We start from the raw sequence: 17,815 nt of genomic DNA on the forward strand, positions 1-17,815 counted from the left end.
CAGAGGCTGTACCTTCCTCCCTATACTAAAAGGTTCAATTTCCACATGAAGGAGCTATTGTGACCATATATGGTGATACCTTGACAGTGCCTAAGCCTATCTTCGGTATTGATTCAGAGAAAGAGCCATTAACCTTGGATGGCTTTTAGATTGAAAAGCCTAGCTTTCAAAGGAGAGAAGAAGAAGTGGAGAAGATCCCGATGGACTTTGCTCCCTACAGCAACAACAATATGGTAGCAATGATGAGAAGAATGAACTACCTTCTAGAGATGAACTTGGGAAGAATTGTGAAGAAGCCTACTGTTCAAGTCCTTATGATTCCTATTGCCACACCACCTTTTGGGCTAGGCTATAAGCCTACTGATGATGACTTGTTAGAGATGGAAGTGAGAAAGATGGCCTGAGCCAAAGCTAAAGCATATGGACTTCCTTGTCCTCTAGAACCTCTGAAGCCTTATACTCTTACATTGAATGGGAAGTTTGTCAAAGCAGGAGAAATTCAAAGCTATTGGGGGTTCCCTGAACTGAGATTTGATCTTGAGACAAGGACAATGGTGCCGGGGTTCGAAATACTACTTGATTGCAACAACGAGATTCTAGAATTGAAGAAGAAAGATGCAGATTGGGTCCTTATTGATTGGGCTGATTACATGGACCACGATGCAGTGACTGCACTCCTTGGAGATGCTATTTACAATATAGAAGAAGAGGAACATTAGGAGGCTTGCCAGCATGCATTGAAGAGCCCGTATAAACTAAGAACTAATGATGAAGATGAGGAAGGGGGAGCAGCCCCTATTGATGTTGATGAAGGAAGTGATGACAAGAGTTATAATAGTAATGACAACAGTAGCAGTGATAGTGGACATGATGATGATGGTAGCAATAACGACAGTGAGAGCAACAACAGTGAAGACTATGATAGCCAATACAGTGGCATTGATTGGGGTGAACCCCTAGTGATAGAGAAGATGAAGACGCAGATCTTTACTATGAAGAATATAATGATGATGTGGACTACTATGATGAAGATATTAAAGATGATGCCGAAGCTAATCAGTTGAGTGACACTAATAGTGACCAATACAGGCTGATAAATGTATTAGAAGATGTAAGAGAGGAGGTTGGACAACCCAATGATGTGGACTATGATGATTACCCCTATGGGCATCCCTTAAATTGGAGTTGTATCACTGATGTTAGCTTAATGTTTGGTCCTTGATATGACAAGCATGAAGAGAGATTTTGAAATTGGGGTCGTATTATGATTCAAAACTTGGCACACCGACCCTACATTTTGAAGAAGAGGATGATATATATGCTAGGTTGGCCGCTCTAAACCAAAAATTAAAGGTACATAGTCTTAGAATCATGAAATTGGAGAATGCTGAATGCAATAATGAGAGGATGGAAGGAGGTGAGTTAGAACATCTCCCTCAACACATGTACTTAGGAAATAAAGGGAAGCAAGATTTGTTTGATGAGTGGATGGATAGCATAGATTGCCTGGATGCTTTTGTGACCAATAATCCCACAGACATGGAGATTAACGAAGAGGCCACAGATTATATGGATGAAGATCCCACAGTACTGATGCTGAGGGAAGAAGGAACTTACTGGAAGCCACCTACCTTCATTAAAGCCACAACTGAGTTGAAGAACTAGGCATGGGAGGGAGACGATCACCCTATGGAGGACTCTGTGAAGAAGATCAAACTTGTTAAGTCAGTCACTCTTGCCAAGAAGATCAAGACCATCGAGCCAGTCACCCCAGCCAAAAACATTGTTTTTGTCCCTATTAAGTCTATTTTTGCCAGTATTTCTATTACTGTTAAGTCTGTTTGTGAAAGTTTTTCAGTTGAGTATGATTTAGTTAAGTCTATTGAGTTTGTTGAGTTTGTTAAGTCTGTTGAGAACTCTTTTCCTTATAATATGATCTCTAATTTTGTTTATTTGTTGGCTTTGAATGTTTTTATTTCTGAAATTGGTAAAAAAAAACTCTTAATAATAAGAAATTAAAACATGGACACCTATGACCCATAAAAGAAGAGACCCAACCCATTAACCTTGGAACTGATGATGAACCCAAAATGATACAAGTGGGTAATACTCTAACCGCTTCTGAGAAAGATCCATTAGTGGCATTACTAACAGAGTTCAAAGAGGTCTTTGTGTGGTTGTACGAAGACATGCCTGGGATTGATACAGATATAGTATAACACTATATTCCAACAGATCCAACCATGAAGCTAGTCAAGCAGAAGTTGAGAAGGATGAAGCCAGAGTGGACTCTTAAGATTAAGGAAGAAGTTGAGAAACAGTACAATACAGGATTCCTGAGGGCAGTCAACTATCTTAAATGGTTAGCTAATGTGGTTCAGTACCAAAGAAGAATGGGAAGGTCAGAATGTGTGTAGATTTTCGAGATCTAAATAAGGCCATCCCAAAAGATGACTTTCCTTTGCCTCACATTGGTATCCTCGTTGACAACATAGTAGGTCATGTTTTGCTATCATTTATGGATGGATTTTCCAGGTATAATTAGATTAAGATGGTTGCAGAAGATATGGAGAAAACCTCCTTTATTACTCCATGGTAGACATATTGTTACAAGGTCATGCCATTTGGCCTTAAAAATGCTGGTGCTACTTACCAACGTGCAGCTTTGTTGCATGACTTGATCCACAAAGAAGTAGAGGTTTATATTGATGATATGATAGTTATGTCCAAAGACCGTGAAGGACATATGACAGCTTTACGAAAGTTCTTTGAAAGGATCTAGTTTTACAAGTTGCGGTTGAATCCGAAGAAGTGCACTTTCGGGGTCACATCTGGAAAGCTGTTAGGGTTTATTGTAACCCAAGGGGAATGAAAGTTGATCCAGAAAAAATCAAGGTAATAGTAGAGATGAAGCCTCCAAAAACTAAAAAGGAGATTCGAGGATTTCTAGGGAGGATACAGTACATCAGTAGGTTCATAGCTCAGCTCTCCATGGCATGTGAACCAATCTTTCGGCTACTTAAGAAGGAGTTCCCTATAGTATGGAATGAACAATGCCAAGAAGCCTTTGAAAAGATCAAGAATTATCTGATGAAGCCACCAATAATTGTCCCACTAGTACCTGAAAAGCCATTATTGTTGTATCTTACCACTACAGATACAGCAATGGGGGCTTTACTCGCTCAATACCTTGAGGAGACTAGAAAGGAGAATGCAATCTACTACATCAGTAAGAAAATGTTGCCTTATGAAGAAAAATATTCACCATTAGAGAAGACCTGCATAGCACATGTATGGGCAACCCGTAAACTCAGACATTATATGCTGGCTTACAAGGTCTTGTTGATTACAAGAATGGATCCTTTGAAGTACTTAATGGAAAAACCTGTGCAAGATGGGAAGATAGCTAAATGAGTGTTGCTTTTATCAAAATTTGATATTAAATATGTGACTTAGAAATCTATAAAGGGGAGAGCAATTACCGATCATCTAGCCTATTGTTCACCAGAAGAAGTTGAAGAAATTCAAGGAGACTTTTCGGATGAAGACATCATGGGGATTGAAGTAGAATCATGGAAGGTGTACTTTGACGGAGCAACAAATCAAAACGGAGGTGGAATTGGAGTTTTCTTAATTTCTCCAAAAGGGACACACATTACATTTTCTGACAGACTCAACTTTCCTGCCACCAATAATGCTACTGAATATGAAGCTTGAATCATAGGGTTACTAGTAGCCCTAGGCCTAGGGGTGAAAGAATTGGAGGTGTATGGCGGCTCAACTTTGATAATCTCCCAAATTCAGAATAAATATAAGATCAAAGAAGAAAGGCTGACGCCTTATCATGAATGTCTTTAGAAGTGGGCATCAAAATTTAGCAAGATCCAATATCAATATGTGCCAAGGATGCAAAATCAAATTGCAGATGCTTTAGCAACCATGGCATCCATGATGGTTGGGCCAAAAGAAGATCAAGCCAGACCAATAGTGGTGGAACAGAAAGAAGAACCAGCCTATTACATGAGCATAGAAGAGGATGAGGAAAAAAAATGGAAAAGTGAATGGTATTCAGACTATTAGAATTAGTGCCCTTAAATTCTATTGTATGATGTTATGTATGATATTAAGTATAACATTATGTATGAATTAATATTGTGATTGATAAAGTTGTTTTATTATTATTTAAAATAATGGTAACATGAATGTTTGGACATTATCATATGGTCCATGAGATGCATAGTATGTGATTTATGTGAAATGACACAAAAGATATAAATCACAAGTTCTTTGTAAACTCAGAATTTTAGTTCGTAGTCGATAATGAAATTGGACATTTCATCTGCGAGGACTATAACATATCAACTAAGATGATTTGTCTTGATCATGAAAGTGGAGACTTCTAGTTGATATGTTGACATTTTTTAAGAGTTAAAACATATTGAGCTGGACCGCTATGAGATTTATTATTCTCCTAATGACTATAAAATGAATAATAAATCTCACGACTTATATTTACATGAACTCTTAATCCTGAGAGAATAATAGACCTGATCATGAAGTGTAGGTTGCTTTGATATATCAGGAGTGAGATCTAAAGTAACAATCAAAATCTCAGTATGTTGGGCAGTCACATTTAGTGTTAATGGAATATATATTTTAATGATGGAATTCATAGTCCTATAACGGAGATAAAAAATATTCCACTAAGATAAGTTTAATGGGTTTTTTATACAGAATGTTAGGCCTAACTACTTTAGTAAATAATTACTAAAGTATATATTTATGAAATTGGATTTCATAAATATATGATGAATAACTTAAAGGATTAAACTGGGTACTTAAGGATTAAGATGTAGTAATTTACAAAGTGGCAGTTTACATTTATGATTTTGTATTACTACGAATATTTTATGAAGGGGATGCATGTACAATAAAGTATTGGGATATAATTTAATTAATAAGACCTAGAGTGCAATTATATTTATATAGTGGTATTAAATATAATTAATAGTAACTTTGGACTTGTCAAGAGTTGACAAAAAAGCCCAAGGCCTATTGGAGCTAGTGTCTTATTTGTTCCCTTTTGGTCTCACTCTAAGCCACATACTAAAGCCCAATTGGAAAGGCTTAAAAGGCTGGCCCAATTAGATAATCAGTTGTTAGGAGAGAAACATACAGATTTTTGGTACAACAACAAGTTACATCAAATGGAATGTATATGAGTGTTGGACATTCATTCATTCTCTCTAGAACATACATATATAACTGATTAAGAGACCATACTTCTTGAGCATCAAGTGGAATTGGAGTGAAGATTAAAAGTGTTCCCAAGTGCTTCTAATTTTTGGTTTTAAATTTCATTGCATCAAGGTATGCTCTCTTGTTCTTATATTCTGAAACTTACATAGCATATGTTATCAATTACGAATGAAGTAGATTTGTTAATTTTCCGCTACGTATATGCATATTTCCATCAAATGGTATCAAAGCCAGGTTTTTAATTTCCAATCTGTATAACATGTTTTGTGAGTTTTGGAATTAGAGATAATAGTTTCATGATATTAGAAGATTATATATATGTATTTAATTTTCTGCATGGTTGTTGAAACTATGGTTTGATGAAAACTGATATTGATGTTATGATGTGTTTAAATTTGAATTTAAGTATGTTAAATTGAAATTTAAGGCTATAGCATCAATGGAATTCAGTTTTTATGCCAAATTCTATCTATCATGTTCATATGGTGATTGTTTATTCATAAAAACCGTTGAAAGCTGTTCAGATTTTCCCTTCAAAAACTGAAAACACGGGTTTTTCGTAGGTAACTTTCTCTTAAAATTACTCTCGAAAAATACCTTTGAAGCGCAAAACTTTTCGTGGGTAAGCTTTACTCGCGAAACAGTCACAAGACAGTTGTGAAATTTTCACTCTAAATTTTGTGTTTTCACTATTTTGCCTTAACTCATTTTCGCGGGAAGAGCTTAGTCGCAAGATTCTCACAAAAAAACATCTAAAAGGAATTTTGAATTGTTCTAAGTATTTTCAATTGTATAAAGTGCAAGGCTGTGTGTGATTAGATTACACATGTTTACAAAATAAAAACCTTTAATTTAAAACATCTAGTGGGAGAGAGATACAAGGGTTGAATCTCATGGCCTCCATTGTCGGTTCATAGTAGTGTGAAATATATACTTTGTCTTTACTTCAATCTTAGCATTCCAAGTGAAGAGTATTTATTTCATGGTACTACAGGATTGAATTTCTTGGTTTATAGTAGTTTGATCAAACACCTTGTCTTAGTTTTGAACTTTGCATTCCATGCGGAGGGTGTTTTGTATCATGGTACTACAAAATAAGCCTGTTAGGGGGATGAAATGTGGCTACACATGATTCTAGACAATGGTATACCCTCTATGCTGAGTTCTTACTATTGTTATTTAGAGGCCAAATGTATAACGACATATTATTAGTGTTTGATAAGAGTTATCATGATAGCACTAATAATGAGAATAGTTCTCAATCAATCATAGTATTTAATATTCACTCTCTGCTGAGGAATATTGAATATGGGATTGGGTTGTCGTTGCATATATTGTATTATGGTTTTATTAAGGTTTCATACTGTATGTTTATATGCTAAATTGATAATGTCTAGTTTACTTATAATATTCGTGTTTATTATTTTCATATTTGATCATGGCATCATTTAGCCCACTTATTACTATTCTTAATCAAAACAAACTGACTGGATCCAATTATGTTGGCTGGAAAAGAAATTTGGACATTGTTCTTACAGCTGAAGAGCACAAATATGTGCTTGTGCAACCATGTTAGCTTTCCTTCATTAGATGCTCCTCTTGAGGAAAACAAGCGATATGATTGTTGGCAAAAATCTAATGAAATGGCCAAGTGCTACATCCTAGCATCTATCTCAAATGTTCTACAGCATCAAATACAGGATGTAGAACTAGCTTCGGACATTATGCTAAGTCTGAAGGAGATGTTTGGTGAGCAAGGCCAATCTGTAAGGCAAGAAACCATGAGGCAAATTTATAATACCAAAATGGCTGAAGGTAGTTTAGTGAGAGAGCATTGTCTTACAATGATCTCTAACCTGAATACACTGGAAGTTTTAGGTGCCAATATTAATGGAGAATGCCAAGTGGATATGATACTCCAGTCACTACTGGAATCATTCAAAGAATTTAGACTTAATTATAATATGGACAAAAAGATTTAATCTTTGTCTGAATTAATGAACGAATTTGTAGCAGCGGAAGGCATTCTTGGTACTTCTAGTGTTGATGCTAATATGGCTGAAGCTTCTACTTCACAACTTAAGTTGAAAGGCAAGGGTAAGAAAAGGAAGAATAAGGATTTCACTAAGCAAGATGGTAAACAAATTGCCTTAGGGGTTGTCGACAAAGGAAAGAAGATCAAAGGAAAGTGTTTCCATTGTGGTGAGAAAGGACATTGGAAGAGGAATTGTCCAAAATTCAAGGCTGCCAATAATAAAGGTATGAAAAGTTCATTCCTCCTTGAAATATGTTTAGTACAAAATCCCACGGATTCCTGGTGTGTGGATTCAGGTTGTACTAATCATATCTGCAATTCTTTGCAGGGATTTCAGGAGACTAGAAAGCTTAATGAAGGGGAATTATTTCTTACTTTGGCTGATGGGAGCAGGATTCCGGTTGTAGCTGTTGGAGTGTTTAATTTATGCTTTGAGTCTAGGGTTTTAATATTAGAAGACTGTTTATATGTAGCTAATGTTCGTAGGAATTTAATTTTTGCAACTTATTTAGGTAAACATGGATATTGTGTTATCCTTAAAGACAATGTTGTAATAAAGAAGGGTAAAGTGTTTATCTGTTTTGGCAATATTGTTGATAGTCTTTATATTTTAACTCCTGATAAGCATGAATTATATAATTCTGAATTAGACAATGACTTTCATGTGAAATCATTAAAGAGAAAGTTTCCTTCTACTAGTGATGCATATCTTTGGCATTTACATTTGGATCATATTAATCCAAATAGGATTCAAAGACTTATTAAAATGGACTCTTAGAGCCATTAGATTTTAATGATTTTTTAGTTCGTGAATCTTGTTTGGAAGACAAAATGACCAAACATCCTTTTAATGCAAAAGGTAGAAGAGTACAAGATTTGCTAGAACTAGTACATTCAGATGTATGTGGTCCTATGTCAATCCAAGCAAGAGGTGGCTATGAGTATTTCATTACTTTTATTGATGATTACTCAAGATTTGGTTATGTGTACCTAATGAAATGGAAGTCCGAAACCTTTGAAAAGTTCAAAGAGTTTAGGGCTGAAGTTGAGAATCAATTGGGTAAACGCATAAAAGCTATTCGATCTGATCATGGTGGCGAATACCTTCTTAGTGATTTTAAGGATTACTTAACTGCAAATGGCATTGTATCCCAATTGACTGCACTTGGAAGTCCACAACAAAATGGTGTAGCAAAAAGAAGGAATAGGACTCTTTTAGATATGGTTAGGTCCATGTTGAGTTATTCGACTCTACCAATTTCCTATTGGGGATATGCCTTAAATACTACAATGTATCTTTTGAATTTAGTACCTTCGAAGTCTGTTCCTAAAACACCAGTAGAGTTGTGGAATGGGCGTAAGCCTAGTATGAGACATCTCCATATTTGGGGTTGTCCAGCACATGTGTTGAAAGGAAAGTTTGACCAGTTATAGTCTAAAATAGAAGTGGTTTTCTTTGTAGGGTATCCAAAAAGAACTGTTGGAGGTTTATTCTATAGTCATAAAGATAATAAAGTGTTTGTTAGTACAAATGCCAAATTCTTGGAAAATGACTATATGAATGATTATACTCCAAGAAGTAGAGTTGTATTGGCTGAAATGAATGAACCTGTAAATGAACAACCAATGAATAAAATTAGGGATGATGTGGTTGTATCGGATACATCACAAGATATTACTCATGAGATGTTTAGTACACATGTGCCTCATCGTAGTGGGAGGATTGTTAGGCCTCTAATAAGATTTATAGGTCTAGGAGAAACTTATGAAACTATCTCAGAAGAGGCCGAAACTGATCCTTACACTTATGAAGAAGCAATGAATGATATAGATGCACATCATTGGGTCAAAGTTATGAAATCTGAATTGGATTCTATGTATTCCAATCAAGTTTGGGATCTTGGAAAGGCACCTAACGACAATAAACTTGTTGGTTGCAAATGGGTTTGCAAGAGGAAGAGAGGGATAGATGGAAATGTTGAAATCTTTAAAGCAAGGCTAGTGGCGAAAGGGTATACACAAAAAGAAAGTATTGATTATGAAGAAACCTTTTTACTAGTAGCAATGCTTATATCTATCAAAATTCTCTTATCCATTACCGCTCATTATGATTATGAGATTTGGCAAATGGATGTCAAGATTGCTTTTCTAAATGCAATCTTGAAGAAGAAATCTATATGATGCAACCGGAAGGTTTCATAGCAAAGAACCAAGAGCATATGGTATGCAAGTTGAAAAGGTCCATTTATGGACTTAAGCAAGCATCTAGGTCATGGAACATCAGATTTGATCAAGTAATCAAGTCATTTGGTTTTGAACAAAATCTTGATGAACCATGTATGTATAAAAGACATCGAGATAAAGTAGTAATGTTCCTATTGCTTTATGTTGATGATATTCTATTCATTGAAAATGATGTAGGGGTAATGTCATCAGTAAAGGTTTGGTTGTCAAGCCAATTTGATATGAAAGACTTGGGTGATGCTAACTTTATTCTAGGGATCAAGCTTTGGCAAGATCGCAAGAATAAGATAATAGGCTTATCACAAGCTGGATATATAGACAAGGTTCTAGAATAGTTTAGCATGCAAAACTCCAGGAACGGATTACTTCCTTTCAGACATGGAGTTCCTTTGTCTGATGACCAATGGCCTAAGACTTAAGAGGAAGAAAATATGATGAGACAAATTCCTTATGCTTCTTCAGTAGGAAGTCTCATGTATGCTATGCTTTGTACTAGACCAGATATCTGTTATTCAGTTGGCATGGTCAGCCGATATCAGTCAAATCCAAGACCAAAACATTGGCAAATAGTAAAGCATATTCTCAAGTATTTATGAAGAATGAGAAATTATATGCTTGTTAACCATAGTGAGGATTTGATTCTCATTGGCTATATAGATTCAAACTTTCAATTGGATCTAGATTTTAGAAAATCCACTTTAGGATGTGTTTTCACCTTGGGAGGTGGAGCCATAAGTTGGAGGAGTGTTAAGTAATCTTGTACTGCGGACTCCACCATGGAAGCTGAGTACTTTGTTGCTTGTGAAGCAGTAAAGGAAGCTGTTTGGCTCAAGAAATTCCTTTCTGATCTTGGTGTTGTAAGGATGAAGCAAGTTCCTATCACATTATTTTGTGACAATAGTGGAGCGGTTGCACAATCCAAAGATCCAAGGAATCATAAGAAAGGAAAGCACATTGAGAGAAAGTACCACATCATTTGAGACATCATTACTTGTGGAGATGTAGTGGTAGCAAAGATTGAAAATGCAAATAATCTAGTAGATCCCTTTACCAAAGCCTTGCCTCAAAGGATTTTTGAGTCACATTTGGAGGGAATGGGAATTAGATTAGTGCACAATAGTCTTTAGGACAAGTGGGAGATTGTTAGGATTAGTGCCCTTAAATTCTATTGTATGATGCTATGTATGACATTATGTATTACTTAATATTGTGATTGATAAAGTTGTTTTATTATTATCTAAAATAATGGTAACATGAATATTTTGACATTATCATATAGTCCATGAGATGCATAGTACGTAATTTATGTGAAATGTCATAAAAGATACAAATCACAAGTTCTTTGTAAACTCAGAATTTTAGTTCGTAGTCGGTGATGAAATTGGACATTTCATCTGCAAAGACTATAACATATTAACTAGATAATTTGTCTTGATAATGGAAGTGGAGACCTTTAGTTGATATGTTAATATGTTTTAAGAGTTAAGACATATTGAACAGGACCTCTGTGAGATTTATTATTCTCCTAATAACTGTCAAATAAATAATAAATCTCACGACTTATATTTACATGAACTCTTAATCCTGAGAGAATAATGGACCTGATCATGAAATGTAGGTTACTTTGTTATATCAGGAGTGAGATTTAAAGTAACAGTTAAAACCTTAGTATGATGGGCAGCCACATTTAGTGTTGATGGAACATATATTCTAAAGATGAAATTCATAGTCCCTTAACAAAGATACAAAATATTCCCTTGAGATAAGTGTTAGATTCTAAGGAATTAGGAACTAATGTATTAGAACTTCATTTTGTAATATTGGCAAACCATGATCAAAATGTTTTAGTCTTGTTTTGGTTTGCTCAAAGTGTATTTTTATGTAAAGTTGGAATCGAGTGTTTTGTAGGATTTACTGTGTAAATCTGCTTGGCTCGATCGATAAAAAATTAGGCACTATCGATCAAAAGTCATGAAGATTGGTTTTTTTTTTTTTTTTTTTTTTTTTTTTTTTTTTTGCAAAATTTTCCATCTTAGCCCAAGCCCATTTAACGTGTAGGGTTTTATATTTTGTTTTAAGTATAAAAGGAAAAACCCTAACCATATTTTTAGGTTGCTTTTTATGCTCTGTGTGTGAATCTCTTGTGAGATCTAGAGGTATTTGCCTTCACACATAATTAAGGTTTCCAATCTCAAGATTGATGTCGAGAGTTTAGTGATCAATTCATTTACAGATTCAAGAGCTTAAAGATATACAAGTAGGAGTGCTTGTACTTGCTGTGAATCCAAGAAAGAAGTAGTTCGTGGATTCGGAGTTGTCTCATGGTCGTGGTAGTAACTTTCCTACTCGTGGTAACAATAAGATGTGTGGTCTAAGTCGCTATTGTGTAAACATGGGCATTCTTGTGTTCAATTGATGATGCTGTTTGGGAGTGGTAGAAGTAGGATGGACTAGGCTGGAGGCCACTAAATCCACTTAGGATAAGGCAGCATTTGCTGCAGCTAATGCTAACAGTAAAGTTTTGAATGCAATATGTGGTCGTGGTAGTAAGTTTCTTACTCGTGGTAGCAAGTTTCCTACTCGTAGTAGCAATAGGATGTTAGTGGTCTACGTCGCTATTATGTAGACATGGGCATTCTTGTGTTCAATTGATGATACTGTTTGGGATGCGGTAGAAGTATGATGGACTAGGCCAAAGGCTGCTAAATCCACTTGGGATAAGGCAACACTTGCGACAGCTAACGCTAACAGTAAAGCTTTGAATGCAACTTTTTGTGGTGTTTCTCCAGATGAGTTTCACAGGATTTCTCACATAACACTTGCCAAGGAAGCTTGGGAGATATTGGAGACCACCTATGAAGGCATGAAGAAGGTGAAGGATACTAAGTTGCAAATGCGAACCACTCGATTTGAAGAGCTGAAAATGAGTGAAGATGAATCATTCAACTCATTCTATAGCAAGCTGAATGAGGTGGTTATTGGCAAGTTTAACTTGGGTGAGAAGACAGAGGACTCAAAAATAGTGAGGAAAATCCTTCGATCATTGCTGGAGAGCTTCCGAGCAAAAGTCACAGCTATAGAGGAAAGTAAAGATTTGGATGAGATCAAAATCTATGAGCTCATTGGATCTCTCCAAACAAATGAGCCGGGACTGCCTTCTCATAAGTCGAGCAAATCTCTTGCTCTTAAAACCATCACTGAGAGAATGAATGATTCCTCCGAAGGAGATGATGTGGAGAAGGAGGTAGCATTCCTGGCAAAGAACTTTTGAAAATTTCTGAAGATGAAGAACAGTGGGAAACTGTTCAGTAGAGGGAAGTTTTCATCCTCTAAAGGTGATAGGAAGGAGTTTAAGAAGAAAGATAGGAAGGATACTTAATCCCCTCAAGGCATTGTGTGTTATGAATGCAATGGCCATGGATATCTCAAGAAGGAGTGTCCCAACTATCTAAGAGGGAAGGGCAAGGCGTATGCCACAACACTTAGTGATTCAGATTCTTCCAATTTAGATTCGAAAGAGAGCTATGATGGAGAAGAGAATTACTCCGCTTTTATGACTATTGCTCATGTTGAGTCCTTGGAGGACTTGAGTTTGCTAGTGGAAGAGCTCGAGGAACATAGTGAGTGGAGTCAATGGGAGTAGTAGAAGAATTTGATGCTGAAGAAGATAAAAGTGAAGTGGGGCTTCAAGAAAACTACAATTCCCTCCTTGAGAAGTCAAGAGAATATGCAAGGGTGGCCAAGGCAATTGTTAAAAAGATGAAGAAGGCAGGGGAGGACTATAGAAGTCTCTTAGTGCGATACAAGGAGGTCAAATGTGAAATAGAGACATTGAATGGAGAGCTGACCGAAGCCTACTCAAAGATAAAATTCCTTGAACTTAAGGTGGTTCAAGCCAATGCTAAAGTAGAGCGAGTCTCCTCCAAGAAGCTTGATGAAGTCCTTTCTCATCAAGAATCTTTCTCTGACAAAACCGGATTGGGATATACTGGAGAAAGTAGTTCGCCTGTTAATGTCTCCAAGGAAGTGAAGTTTGTAAAAGCCAAAGAACTGATGGTAGCTACCACAAAAGCTGAGAAAGTGAAAGTGGAGAAGAATAGAAATGTGGTTGACCAGCAGGTGTTGAATAAGGCTCCTAACCAATCAGTGGTCAACCCTAAGGTTCAAGGGAAATCACCTCCAAGAGGTCCAAGAATTCAACATTTCTTCCATCACTGTGGACTTCAAGGACACATCAGACCAAATTGTCATAAGCTGAAGGCATTGAAGAATGCAAGTGATTAGAGGTCAAGTGGAACAAGAAATGACAAAAGGAATTGGGCTGTTGAGTAATCAAGAGGTCGAGATGGTGGTTCCGGTGTGATGGATGTGATGAAAATGATTGATGCATTCACCACCTGTTTGGCAAGCTTCTCCAGAAGGTTTGAAGGAAACAACACTTGTACCCAATCCTATAAGGATATCACCCTAAAAGCACATGCCATGTGGGTGAAGAGGTGTACTCACGTATAAGCATTACAACATGTCTATGCATTAATACTTCCGATGTTTAGGGGCATATGTTCATGAATCATGACATGCATAATTCACTTTGTGTCAATTGCTTTTGGTTTATAGCATGTTTCTTTTACAAGTTTTGGTTTGTACCTGTTTTTGTTGATCTTACTTTAGTTGTTCTATTTTTGAGTGTGTTCAAAAAATTCAAAAACCCATAAAAAATTGAAAAATCTTCAAAAAGTTTGATCGCTAGTGTTGTGTATATCACATGTGAGTTTGGCCTAGTACCTTCGTACTAGTGGCGTAGTGCATTTACGAGCTTAGCTTGTTCTGTATGCACATATATCTATGTGAGAGAAATCTTGAAAATTGTGTATGATTGTTGTAAATAGGTCTTTAAGCTTGTCATGAATGATTGGTCAATAGTCTTGATGGTTTTGATACCTGCATAGACTTGTGCCTATATATCTTCACACTTTTACATTTATTTTTTTGCAATAGAGCTCACCAAATATAAATCTCTAAATGAAAAGAGATATTGAGCTGCAAAAGCTTGTCGCACATACTAGTATTTGACTAGGAAAAAGAGAAAGCGACTTCTGCATTGAAATGTATGGTGCTCAAAAAGCCAAAGGCTAATTCTCAATATTGAAATATCAAAAATTTCAAGTACCGATCTCAAAAAAAGATGTATTATAAAAAAACAAGGATCAAATGTTATGATTTATGCAGAAGCCAAATGAAAAGCTTCGTTGCTTTGTAATCATTATCTTGTGAGAGGTCATATATGCTCATTTCTATAATTGAGATAGTCTACTTAATTTAGTACCAGTTGTGTTTAACTTGATTGAATTGATCATTAAAACTTCACTCTGGTCTAAGGACTATTCCACATTTGATACTCACACACAACACACAAGACTTTGTTCAAATAATGCTTATCTCATTTGTGTGATTTTACATGTTCAAATGTGATGTGTATGCTCAAGTACTTGCTGATCAAACTCAAAAAAATTTTTGAGTTTTTTATATGTTTTTGAAAGTGATTTTATACTTTCGTGTCTTTAGTTTTTTATCAAAATTTATTTTTGTATTTTTCTCCAAAAACTGGTTCAGAGTCTGTTTCACGAGAAGCTCACGACTTAGAGCTTCCCGCAAAATGTGCTTAAGGGAAATTAAAAAGTCACATTTTCATACAAAGAGTCTTGCTACTGCCTCGCGAGTATTTCGCTACTAAACCTTTATCGTGAAATGTTTTTAGGCAAAAACTGAAATTTTTTCAATTCATATAGATGTTATTGCGACTGTCTCATGACTTATTCGTGACTAAAAGCTTCTCACGAAAGCTTTTGAGTTTCAGTGGCCATTCTTACGACTGTCTCACGATTGTCACGCTACTGCCTAACTCGCGAAAAACGCATGTTTTTAGTTTTTATGTAGCAGATGTGACATGCTTTCAAATACTCTTAACTTCCCTCGCATTGCCTTTCTCAAACCTTGTCCAACCCAAAACTTCTTTTTTTTCAAACCCCATCTTTCTCAAGCCTATTTTCTGTATTTCCAACTTCAAGGTATATTTTATAAAACATTTTCTTCATGTTTTTTTAAGATTATGCAGAAATTTAAGTTAGGGTTCTAAATTTGGGGATTTTTTCGAAAATGGGTTGGAACTCTTAATTACTGATTTTTTTTTTTCAAAATTTTGATTGGGCTGAGTCCCATTTGCTATGTTTGTGTCAGTAAGGTTGAATTTAATCAACCATCTTGTTGGCTGTATTCCGTATCAAATTTGCTTGTAATTTAGCATATAGAAATCCTGTACTTATGTGAGAATCATATAAGGGTAGTGTGTGAGAGAGTGTGAAGAAATACTCAATAACTGTGCAGTGAAGTAGGAACTCACGACTGGATCTCGCGGGTGGCTCGCGATTGGCAAGCCGCCAAAAGATGCACACGAGTGAAGCATGCAGAGAAGCTAAACTGTCATGCCAGCTGTAGCACTACAGGACAAAAAGTCCAAATTGGCCATTCAGTTAGCTCGCGACTTGAACTCGCAACTCAGTCAAGTCACGAGGCCAAGTCGCCAGCTAGCTCTGTTTTGGAAAAACTGACTCTTCGCATTCCTTTCTTACTCTAGTATAAATACCTTTTATTCCCACGAAATGTAGAGAGCTTCTAAAGAGAATTTTGAGAGAGAAACCCTAGAGAGAAAAAAAGATTGACTCATCCACAATCTTTACATAGAGACTCTTCAAATTCCTCTACTCTCACCCTCTCCATTGTTACATTCTTGAGAGGTTCTAGGTCAAATCCTTTTCTCACTATACTCACATCTGTGAGAAGGCTTTTTAGTGTTTTGTGAAGCAGTTAGGAAGGGACCAATGATTATTGGTTGATGCTATGGGCTATAGCGGAATCCGGTAAGATAAAAAAGACAAAGGTTCGGCGTAACCTCGTTGGAGCAAGAAGCTTGGAAAGCTTAGGTACACTGGGTAGATTAGGCTTTGAGGGTCTATTGTTGTTTATGTATCCCAACTACATTTTCTAGTGAATTATTGACCGCTTGGAGGGCAGCGGAGAGGTTTTACACCAAGAGTTTCATTTCCTCTTCGATAACATATCATTGTGTTATCCTTGTGTTTGCATCTCTCTTCCCTTAATCTTTGCCATTTAATTTTTGTTGTGGATGTGATTTTAATTGGTTTAGATTGTTTATCAATTCTGTTATTAGCTTATGTTCATTTTCCACACATATATTGTTTGACATTAAACTTGAATTGATAATTTTGTAATTGGGGGTCTAAACGTTCATAGTGTTTTATACGCTATTTAAACTTTCACATATGTTTTAGGATTTTTTGATGAGGTTATCTCATTCTTGGTTATTTACGTACTTTAAATACATTAGTGAGAATTAAGTAGAAAATTAACCAAAAATTTATATTTCCTCTCTTAAGTTCAAGAGATTCGTCATCTTAGATTGACTATCTTTTATGTTCAACAATTTATCCCAATTCACAATACTATTTAGTTTTGGTGCTAATCAATGAAAAAAAAAAAGTGAAGGGAAAAAATAGTTTGTTATGATAAAAAACTTTGCACGTTTTGTTAAAATAACAAGGGGAAGTTGACATGAACAAATAAACTATTATTTCTATCTAAAAAGTTATTGTAATTTGGTGAAGCTGCTTGGCCTAACTACAACTTTTAAGCCTTTATTGCAATTTAGAAGCTAAAGATAAATTTACCCTTACAGCCCAACCTTAATACATGGGTTGAATTTCCATTGTTTTTGTAAAAACTAAAGATCCCATGACCCATGATGAAAATAAATAAATAAATAAATAAAAACCATGATGAAATGTATCTCTTTGAAGTGAGAGAAGAATCCCATCTTTTTTTTTTCTTTTTTCTTTTTAAATAATGTTATCGATATCAGAAATTGCAAAGGTTACCAACTTCGGTAGGGAGATTACGTAGTCCTCTCCTCTCTAACCAATAAGGCAGCGTGACCCATTTGGTTGCCATAATTGAACTCATATCCTATTTAATTCTTTTGCGCATGTCATTGTTCTGTCTCCCTCCTAAAATCTCTCTCTCCTTGCGTAATATACAAAACTAAGGACCATTTTCAAATTTTTAAATATAAATTATTTGAAAAAAAAAAAAAAAACTGGATTAAAGAAAAAGCGTTTTAAAAACTATGCTTAAAAAAAGAAAATGTCCAAGTAGGTATTACCTCATTTCTTTAATGAGAGGTGGCATCTTTGGTCTTCTTTC

Source organism: Quercus suber, unplaced genomic scaffold, assembly GCF_002906115.3.
Source record: "Quercus suber isolate HL8 unplaced genomic scaffold, Cork oak 2.0 scaffold_460, whole genome shotgun sequence".
NCBI classification, from domain to species: Eukaryota; Viridiplantae; Streptophyta; class Magnoliopsida; order Fagales; family Fagaceae; genus Quercus; species Quercus suber.